Source organism: Cervus canadensis, chromosome 9, assembly GCF_019320065.1.
Source record: "Cervus canadensis isolate Bull #8, Minnesota chromosome 9, ASM1932006v1, whole genome shotgun sequence".
Classification (NCBI taxonomy): domain Eukaryota; kingdom Metazoa; phylum Chordata; class Mammalia; order Artiodactyla; family Cervidae; genus Cervus; species Cervus canadensis.
This window is the reverse complement of record NC_057394.1, coordinates 38,088,319-38,099,290: the sequence shown is the minus strand read 5'-3', so window position 1 is coordinate 38,099,290 and position 10,972 is coordinate 38,088,319. Positions and strand designations below refer to the sequence as shown.

The window sequence follows — 10,972 nt, the reverse complement described above, 5'->3', positions numbered from 1 at the left end:
GACCATGAACAATACCTGCAGAGTTCTTCAGAAGCAATCATACCTCCTCCTATTACTCTGCCTATTCATACCATTCATGCATGGGCTTCTTGAGGCAAGAATACTGGAGTGGTTTGCCAGTCCCTTCTCCAGTGGACCACGTTTTGTCAGAACTCTCCACCATGACCATCTATTTCGGGTGGCCCTGCACGGCCTGGTTCATAGCATCAATGGGTTACACAAGGCTGGATCCATATGATCATTTTGGTTAGTTTTCTGTGATGAAAAAAGAAAGGGAAAGTCTCTCAGTCATGTCCAACTCTTTATGACCCGATGGACTATACAGTCCATGGAATTCTCCAGGCCAGAATACTGGAGCAGGTATCCTTTCTCTTCTCCAGGAATCATCCCAACTCCGGGATCGAACCTAAGTCTCCAGCATTGCAGGTAGATTCTTTACCAGCTCAGCCACAAGGGAAGCCCAAGAATACTGGAATAGGTAGCCTATTCCTTTCTCCAGCAGGTCATCCCGACCCAGGAATTGAACCGGGGTCTCCTGCATTGCAGGCGGATTCTTTACCAACTGAGCTATCAGGGAAGCCCTCTGATGGTGCAGTACTTTATCCACCTCCTGATGCTAGGAAGTGGATGTCACCTCCTGATGACATTTAACATCCTAGAGACTTGAATTAAAAATTCAGCTTTTCTATTTCCAAGCTATAATGCCATGGCCCAGTAATGATTTTTATAATACAGGTTTGAATTCTAGAAAAATTAACTGGCTAAAAAATGGCTACAATAATGCCTACTGGTAGTATGTTCGTTATGTCCAGATATGTAACATGCAGAAGGCACTTGAAAAGTGGTAGTTATTCAGTTATCTTTTTTCTTAATGATAAGTACTACTTTGGTTGTAAAAACACAGAGCTAAGCAATACTATTAGGTCACAGAATCTGCTGGAGTCAGAAAGAGATCAGAAGAAAAGCCACATGCACTTCTCTGGGTATCCTGTATTATTAAATTATACTAATTTAAGGAAAGAAAAATAGTTATTAAAGACAGCCAGATTTCTAGAAAGCATGTATCAATACATCATACTCCTCTTTTACAGGAAATGAGGCAACGGGAGATGGGTCTACAATTTTTCATAGTAGTATGATCCAAATAAACTAAAACCCACAGAAGTAAAGATCATGCTGAAAAATTCATCATCCAGAACTCTTGTTTATGGAGATTATCTGGCTGTATTTTCTAAAACTTAATATGCTAATATTATATCTATTCCACAGTCGGTCAAATTTTTATTTTCAATAACTTCTATACCCTCTCTTTGATTGCCTCTTTATTGCCATCCATCTTATTCCTGTAATTATTCAGAAATCCACACCTTGATCTCTCTCCTACGAACCATACTCATTCATGGAATCGGTAAGTACTTCTCTCCCTTCCTCCTTTTTCCAACTAATTCCCTGGTGTAGTTAAAAATAACCTGATGCTATGTTTTGGCAGATCATGTTGATGTCTGGCAGAAACCAACACAATTCTGTAAAGTAATTATCCTTCAATTAAAAAATAAATAATTTTTTTAAATATTAAAAAAAAATAACCTGATACAAAGAGCCAACTCATTGGGAAAGAACTTGAGACTGGCAAAGACTGAGGGCAAGAGAAGGGGGCAACAGATGATGAGATGGTTGGATGGCATCACCAACTCAGTGGACAAGAGTTCGAGCTAGTGAAGGACAGGGAAGCCTAGCGTGCTGCAGTCCATGGGGTCGCGAAGCTCTGGACATAACTTAGCAACTGAGTAACAACAACAAGGTACACCAATACAAAGGCTTCCCTGGCGGCTCAGTGGTACAGAATCCACCTGCCAATGCAGGAGATGTGGGTTCGATCGCTGGTCTGGGAAAGTGCCCTGGAGAAGGAAATGACACCAGTACTCTTGCCAGGCAAATCTCATGGACAGAGGAGCCTGGCAGGCTACAGTCCATGGGTCACAAAGAGTGGGACATGACTTAGCGACTGAACAACAGCTAGGTTTCAGAATGCACTGATTTCAGAATTTTTTAATTACCATGTAAGTATACACTAGAAAAGCATAAAATCTCTACCCATAGCGTTAAAGAAACTAAAAGTCAAGGATTTCCAATGGTTACTCCAGTAACCACCACCATATCTGAACATCTGAAATGTATCTAGTCCAAATCAAGTTGCTCTGCAAGTGTGAAATACACACCAGACTTTGAAGTCCTTTTACCAAAAAAGCATAATTTAAAATATTTCATTTATCATTTTATATTGATTATGTGTTGAAATGGCAAGACTTTAGATATATAAAAATATATTATTAAAATTAATTTTGCCTATTTCTTATGTTCTAACATAAAAGGAACCCTAAAATTACTGAAGCAGCTCGCCTTATATTCCTATCAAACAGCACCAGTCAAGGTCCTACAACTTCAAAGCCTTGTTCAACACACTGGGCATTTTCCTGGCCTCTAGTTGTATTTTATAGAGACCTTAATGACTTATCTACCACTAAATTCCCTAAAGATATGTTTTCTTGTTTAATCTAGCATTTAATGCATCTGGATATGAATATATCACAACAGGTCCTGTTAATTGAGCACAGTTTTCAGACCCTCGGAGAGCTATGATTGTGCAGAACGTATTTGATGCTTGCTGCTACCAGATTTTTATTTTACCAGATTATCAATCTTCAGATCTTTGAAAAGTCTGCAAAGTGATCTCAAAAGTCTTGTGTGTATCTTCCGTAAAGCACGCACAGCCACGGCTGAACTCAAGTGTCAAGGGTTTTCCCTAATCCTCACAGCCTATTAAAACTAAAAGATTCCCAGAGGGCCAGAAATATAACCCAACATCCAGTTTATGTCCTGAAGCATAGCTGTATTTAAATCAATAAATAAAACGTAACGTATTCTGTACCACACTTCCACTCTACCGCTGACGGAAAATGCATTGGACAATATATACATCATTAAACTGAACACAGGAAAGTGTATTATGTTACAGCATCATTTGTAACTCGGGCCAAATAATCCTCCAAAATTTCTAAATGTCAAACCTACTAACAATAACATTTTCATCCATTCTGTGTCTCACTGTTGCATTTTTATGTTTCTCCTTAGGTATTCTTCTGAGTAAACAGATTTGATTAAGGGTTTCTCATTTTCATAATATGTAAAATTGGGAAAAGAATTCACTGTATATTTATTTAAAGAATTTTTTTCCAGCTCTTTCACTGACAAGCAGCAATACCTTAAAAAAAAAAAAAAAAAAAACACATATTATAACTCATATCAGCCCTCATTTTTTTTCATGGAGTTACATGAAAACTCATGTTTTTAATCATAGGATTTCTACCAAATATCCCTGCTGGCTCAGTTCCTGTGAGAGATGTTATGAGTGTTATACCAGGCAACATTAGCAAGGCTAGACTGGGGTTCCTTGTCCTTTGAGATCAGTCATGTCCAACTCTTTTCAATCCCATGGACTGTAGTCCGCCCAGCTCCTCTGTCCAAAGGATTCTCCAGGCAAGAATACGGGAGTGGGTAGCCATGCCCTTCTCCAGGGGATCTTCCTGACCCAGGGATTGAATCCAGGTCTCCTGCATTGCACGTAGATTCTTTACCATCTGAGCCACCAGTTTACTGGTGATAAAGCCTTTGACTTCAGAGAGAGGATCCACTTGGTAAAGAGCCCATGGATTTATTACTTCTAATTCGGCAGAAGGTCTGTAGGAGCGAGCTAACCATTCTCCACAGGGTGATATAAACACAGAGAGTCTCTTAGGTGAAAAACATGTCCCAAATCAGAACCATGGGGCATCTGGGGGTGGGGGTACAGGCCACACATGAAGTTATCGAAAGACTGAATCAGTGCTTCCCAATCCTTTCACAGCATCCTCAACTGTCTGAGGACACCAGTATCTCAACACGCCTGGAACCAACACCGAGGACACCAAATGGGGAGCTCTGGGCTAAGGTACTGAGCGAGCTATGAACCTTTGACTCCCAGGAGCCAGGAGGTTGGAACAATGGAGCCACCCAAAAGAAGGCTGGAAGAGGAGGGAGGAAGAATGTCCTCTCTGGACAGGGCCGCTGCTACTCAGCTTCTGACAATGGTTCCCCCTGTAATTATATGAAATGAAAGGAAGACTCTATACCCGCCTAAGAGATCTCCTGTAAAAACAGTACTGCCATACTGAAAAACAAATACACACCATCTACTCATCAGTCAGTTCATGATATGTTCTGTACTCTTCTGACCTTCAGAGTCAAAATATCTAGAAAGCCAAGGAAATAACAAACTACAGAGGCCCTAGATTTCTCTGGGCCTTTGCAACAGTGTTCCAGGAAGAACGTAAATTCTCATAATAAAGCACAGTATTTTTAAGAGAAGCATCAATTTCACTTTGAGTTTTTTTGTTTTGTTTTTGGAGAAACTGTATTCAAGCCAACTGAGTATATTATGCACATAGTTCAAAAATCACATGATTTAAATAACATAAAACAACAGAGTCAGAATAAATTCACTGCCTGCAGCAGGCTACACTGACCACATACCTGGAATGCCTGTCCTTTTCTAAGGAAAAGTCTGAAGAGTAAGCGATTGGGCAACCCTCAGAGAGGACAAGAACCCCTTAAACGGGCTCTGAGCACAGTAAGATTTTCAAAAATTCTTTCATAGTTTGGAATTTGGGGGAAGCTCTGGGCTTCTTAGGTGGCTAATTCAAATATAACTCACACTGTCCAAACGTTCAAGAAGGCTCCTGGAACACCGCATTTCAGCCGTTCAGGTTTGTCAGCCCAGTGGAGAGAGGGCACCCACCTCACACAACAGATCTGCTCATTCTACATTAATCAACAGTTTTCTCACTGTATTCCGCATTTGTTTAGTGTAATGAATAAAACATTAAAATTGCTATTTAGAATATAAAACACTGTAGTTCTTACAAATGGTAAAGTTATGCTGGGCTGTAGTTTAGGGTACTAAGGCCGTTATTTACAGAATAAAATTCATTATCACTACGCAAATATTGAACAAGAATGGTCTGTATTCAAAGATAAAGTTGCCACAGGGGACTGTTGATATAGGAAATATGGCTGGAGTGATAGAGGATGCATATTAAAATTCATATCCTGAAAAGGAAAGATGTACTTAACAGGGATATTAAATATTCCAAGAGCATCAACTAGAATTGTTAAGGTCATATTTGCTGACATCTCAATTATAACCTTCCATTTTCAGCACCTTCAGTTCAACCCAAAAATTGTCTGCAGACCCCAATCTAACGTACTTTACAAGGCCTCTGTTGACAAATGATTTTTGGTAGTGTTCAACATATTGAAATTATCAGGAAAAAGATCAAAGGCCAATTTGAGTATTTTCCCTCACAGGCCCAGCAAATTTTGAAATAAATAGTAGGGATTTAAGACAAAGTTTTGTAAAATGAAGCAAACAAGTTAAGAGTTTGCCATGGTTAGTTTAATAATAAATGGTAGAGTGGGAATCAAACTCAAGGATTTCCACTCCAGAGTCCGCGTTAGCTAGTATAATTTGCCTGTTCATCATCATAAGTAGATAGAAGTATTTTTATACCCAATAACTTATATATTAGTATATATATAATATATATGTGGTGTTATATACTTACATTATATACCTATTACATTCCTATATCATTTTGTTAGGTAGTTAGAAAAGGAAAAAGGAGTCCAGGATGGTGGTAGCTAAAAGACAAACAAGGGTAAAGCCCGTGAAAAAAGAACCAAGGAAGGTCCAAGGACCGGAGTGAGGACCTCAGGTGAAGTAAACAGCCTTCTGGCTAGCCCAATTTACACAGGGCAGGCTCAGAGGGAGGAGGAAAAAACATACAAAAAGAGGAGCCAAAATTAAGCTTGGGGCTTTTCTTCTCTTCCTGACTTTTGGGTCAGCCCAACCTCACACACCCCGAGGATATACTTTCCTTTCTCCTTGCAAATATAAGTGAGCTGTAACACGCAGCTGTAACACTGGTCCGTCCGATGATTCAAATTTTTGCTGCAGTGAGACAGAATTGAGGAGATTACAAACTTCCGGGACGTATATGATGCTGTGACTCGGATATAACCGACTGATACAACCTCGGCTTGGCCACTGCAAGGCAAAGGAAAAACACAGCAGAAGCCCAACTCAGCGAAAGATCCTGCAGTGGAAGCTAAACATGAAGAAAACCCAGCGCGACGGAAGTGACAAGAAGCCCAGCGTGCTGGAAACTGGGACGGCAAAACAAACTCAGCAGAAAGCTCACTCTCAGATTCCATAAGACCTCTGGTTGGGGTAGGAAGTCCTCACTCCTTTGGCTGGAAGGACATATGGCTAACAAAATCTTAATTCCTTTACAATCTCTCATCCCTTGTTTCCTCAAAACCCCCATGCAGGCAAGTGGCACTGGGTGCTCCGGGGAGTCCTGAAGGTTCTACTATCTGCTGTGCCTTAGTAGCTGTTGCCCAAGAGGGTAGGGGGTTCTTCTGACCTTAATCTTCTCTGTGACAAGGATCAGGTCAATGAAAACCATGAGCACAGGTCAGGTATTTAGCAGATTTTCTGGCAGGTAATGAAGGGGATTCCTTGGCACATTTTTCCCACTGCTTTTTCCTCCCGTCCTTCAGCTCCTCTCTCCATCTATGCCACTGTTTACAAAGTATTGGGCAGATCATCCTTCCATTTCTAAAAGTTGTGCTTGAAACCGTTTACCTAAGACTGGGACTCAAACCCATGTGGCAGGGACTCTGGGAGATGCTTAGTCACTCAGTCGTATCCAACTGAGACTTGAACCCTCCAAAACCCACGGTGCCTGGCTTCGGGACCTAATGCAGTTCAGGCTCTTGATGTCTCATTGAAAAAATTCAGAGACACACAGCAATAGGTAAGAGGTAGATTTGTTCGGATTCAGAAAGAAGCACAGTGCACAGGGTGTGGGCCATGGGAGAGGGCAAGTGCTATGGCCATGGAATGTGGTGTGGTTAGTTAGCTGGGTGTTTTCATATGCTAATGAGTGGGAGGATCATTCCAACAATTGGGGAACTACCCCCTCCTCAGTCTTTTGACAGTGCCTTGGAACTGTCCCGGCACCTCTGGGTGTGTCATTTAGCTTGCAGATTGAGGATCAAGGTTCAGTTCAATCTGACTAGTTTAGTTGTCATCTTGGACCCATTTGATTTTAACTGGTTTATGTTATGCCCTTGGGCTATGTGATTCTTTCAAAAGTTGTGCCCTGCCCCCTTCTCTCCTGTTTTCATGCTCTTTTCCTGAGCTCCGTCTGGACCCACAATGTTGCCTCTACAATCTTCTGGAGGGACAACCAGAAAATAGCTGGCCCTTGGGAGAGAAATACTGTATAACATCCAATGACTTTATGTTCCACATTTCCTAGAACATGTGCAACAACAGCATTTCTCAGTGAACCGGCTAGGGCAGGTGACAGGCACCCAATGCTCACTAGAAGTCCATCTGTGGGCAGCATCCCTTCAAGGGCAATTGAGCTTCTGGGGATAATGTCTGCCACTTTGGGAGTTAGCCCTGCAGGCTGTTTGGGCCCAAACCCTTGCCACCCTTCTCCTAAAATTACAAACAAAGCCCAGGATCAAATCTTCACTCCACTTTTATGGAACATCTGGTCTGTTGCCTCTTAGCAGTTTGTTCTTAAGCCACTTATTAACTCCCACAACCAGGACCCTGCCCCTCTGTAGGCAACATCACTCCACCCCACTTATTATTAAATTACTCTTAATGCCCCTAACAGGACCAGATAACAGATAACCCACTCTTTTGTCGTTACTTCTGTTATTACCTAAAGTGGGTCTAGAACAACGAACTGTTTACCACTGGAAACACAATAAGCTGTTCCTATGGAGGACTAGGGGAAGAAATCAGTGACTTATATTCCCTCAGAGGAATAAGAGGATAAGGCTTATGGCTATTGCACCAGGTTCCCAGTTCAGGGCACAGGCTTGGACTGCTTTACATCATGTTATCTATTCCCATCCATGGTAGACAAATGAGCAATGAGTTAAGATTACAACCCCTTAATTGTACCCAACACTGGTCATGCTGGAGACCTTGAGGCCGCCCAACTCCAGCCTGGGGGGGTCCCAGGAGGTTGACTTGCCTCGATCTACCTAGGGACCTGGTCCCTGGGAGATTGCCATGCCTCAGCCTGCTTGGGGATCCACCAGACTAGGATCCCAGGAGGTCGACCTGCCATGACCAGCCTAGGGATCTGGTCTCTGGGAGGTTATCACACTTCAACCTGCGCAGGGATCCACTAGTCTGGGGGTCCCAGGAGGTCAACCTGCCATGAACTGCCTAGGGATCTGGTCCTCAGGAAGTTGTCACGCCTCCACGTGCTTGGGGATCCACCAGTCCAGGGTCCCAGAAGGTCGACAAGCCTCGACCTGCCCAGAGACCCAATTCTCAGAATGCCAACATGCCTCGACCTGCCTGGGGAATTGATCTCCAGGAGGCTGTCATGCCTCAACCTGCCTGAGGATCTGCACCCTGACCTGGGGATGTCCGGCTCTCAGGCTGCAGCAGTACTGGGTAGGATAAACTTCAGAAAGACTCACCCTTAAGGAAGTCCACCCATAAAAATAAAAGGAAGCCTATTAGTTGTCGTGCTGTGCCCAGTCTCACCAATAACTCAGGAGCCCAGTGAGAACCCCACTGCCTTTCTGGAAAGGCTAAATGAGGCCCTCCAAAAGTTTACCAATGTGGACTTAAGACTCTTACAAGGAACAGGTGATTTTCAAAGGATAAATTTCTTGTCCCAATGTGCATCAGACATCAGGATAAAGTTACAACAGAAACAGCACCAGGACCCTGCTGCCTCTTTAGCTGAGATGGTCCTGACAGCCAACAATACCTTTTATAACAGAGAACAGGAGAGGGAGGCCAAGGCCCAGGAAAGGGAGAAAAGGAAAGAGATGAGGCATGCCCAGATGCTGGCCGCCCTTCAGCAAAGCCCTATGACAAGCCCCAAGTCCTTGAAGGACAAGGCACAAGGCAAATGCCTAATCTGTAAACAGGTGGGACAATGGGCCAAAAAGTGTCCAAACCATGAAAGTCTCCTAAAATGGCTTGCTACAAATGCCATCAGTTGGGACACTGGGCAGCACTCTGTCCTCTGGACCAAAGAGCCTCAAGGTCAAGCACCAAGCCTTACCTCATGATGGTTCAATAGGACTGAAGCAGCTGCTCCAGCCAGCTACCTGTCACACATAACCATCATGGGGCTGGAGCCAAGGGTGAAACTGGATGAGGCAAGTAGGTCCGAGAATTTCTTGGTTGACACAGGGGCTGCCTACTATGCCCTGGTCTCCTACTCAGAGTCTTTTGCTCCCAAACCTGTACTATTTGGGGGTGCTACAGGAAAGTTCTCCCATCAGGAAGCTTCCATAAGCCTTTTAAACTTGTCCATCAGAGGGCAGAAGAAGTAAAACCACAATCACGGAAAACTACCCAATCTGATCACATGGAACACAGCCTTTTATAACTCAATGAAACTATGAGCCATACCATGTAGGGCCACCCAAGACAAACGGGTCACAGTGGACACTTCTGACAAAATGTGATCCACTGAAGAAGGGAACGGCAAACCACTTCAGTATTATTGCCTTGAGAACCCCATGAACAGTATGAAAAGGCAAAAAGATAGGACACTGAAAGATGAACTCCTCAGGTCGGTAGGTGCCCAATATGCTCCTGGAGATCAGTGGAGAAATAACTCCAGAAAGAATGAAGAGACGGACCCAAAATAAAAACAATACCCAGTTGTGGATGTGACTGGTGATAGAAGCAAAGTCTGATGCTGTAAAGAGAAATACTGCATAGGAACCTGGAATGTTAGGTCCATGAATTAAGGCAAATTGGAAGTGGTCAAACAGGAGATGGCAAGAGTGAACATCAACATTTTAGGAGTCAAGAAACTAAAATGGGCTGGAATGGCTGAATTTAACTCAGGTGACCATTATATTTTCTACTGTGGGCAGGAATCCCTTAGAAGAAATAGAGTAGTCATCATAGTCAACAAAAGAGCCCAAAATGCAGAACTTGGATGCAATATCAAAAATGACAGAATGATCTCCATTCGTTTCCAAGGCAAACAATGCAATATCACAGTAATTCAAGTCTATGCCCCAGCCAGTAATACTGAAGAATATGAAGTTGAATAGTTCTATGAAGATCTCCAAGACTTTCTAGAACTAACACCCAAAAAGATCTCCTTTTCATTATAGGGGACTGGAATGAAAAAGGAGGAAGTCAAGATAACCTAGAGTAACAGGCAAATTTGGCCTTGGAATAGAGAATGAAGCAGGGCAAAGGCTCATCAAGTTTTGAAACGAGAACACACTGGTCATAGCAAACACCCTCTTCCAACAACACAAGAGAAGACTCTACACATGGACATCACCAGATGGTCAACACCAACATCAGACTGAGTATATTCTTTGCAGCCAAAGATGGAGAAGCTCTATACAGTCAGCAAAAACAAGACCGGGAGCTGACTGTGGCTCAGATCATGAACTCCTTATTGCCAAATTCAGACTTAAACTGAAGAGAGTAAGGATAACCACTATACCATTCAGCTATAACCTAAATCAAATCCCTTACAATTATACAGTGGATGTGACAAATAGATTCAAGGGATTAGATCTGATAGAGTGCCTGAAGAACTATGGACAAAGGTTTGTGACATTGTACAGGACGCAGGGATCAAGACGAACCCCAAGGAAAAGAAATGCAAAATGGTTGTCTGAGGAGGCCTTACAAACAGGTATAAAAAGGGAAGTGAAAGGCAAAAGAGGAAAGGAAAAATATACTCATTTGAATGCAGAGTTCCAAAGAATAGCAAGGAGAGATAAAGAAAGCCTTCCTCAGTGATCAATGCAAAGAAATAGAGGAAAACAACAGAATGGGAAAGCCTAA

The 10,972-nt window shown here is 42.7% G+C and overlaps 1 protein-coding gene across 6 annotated transcripts in view; it reads right to left on the bottom strand.

Annotated features, from left to right (window-relative positions):
* The window catches only part of KLF12 (Kruppel like factor 12), a 521,123-nt gene that overhangs the window by 376,987 nt on the left and 133,164 nt on the right, over positions 1-10,972 (bottom strand). The window contains exon 1 of one of the 6 annotated variants that reach the window (XM_043477487.1): positions 16-33. The exons of the other annotated variants lie outside the window; for them this stretch is intronic. The gene's annotated coding sequence lies outside the window, so the exon portion shown is untranslated. Of the gene's footprint in view, positions 1-15; positions 34-10,972 lie in introns of those variants that run through there. 6 annotated transcript variants of the gene reach the window in all.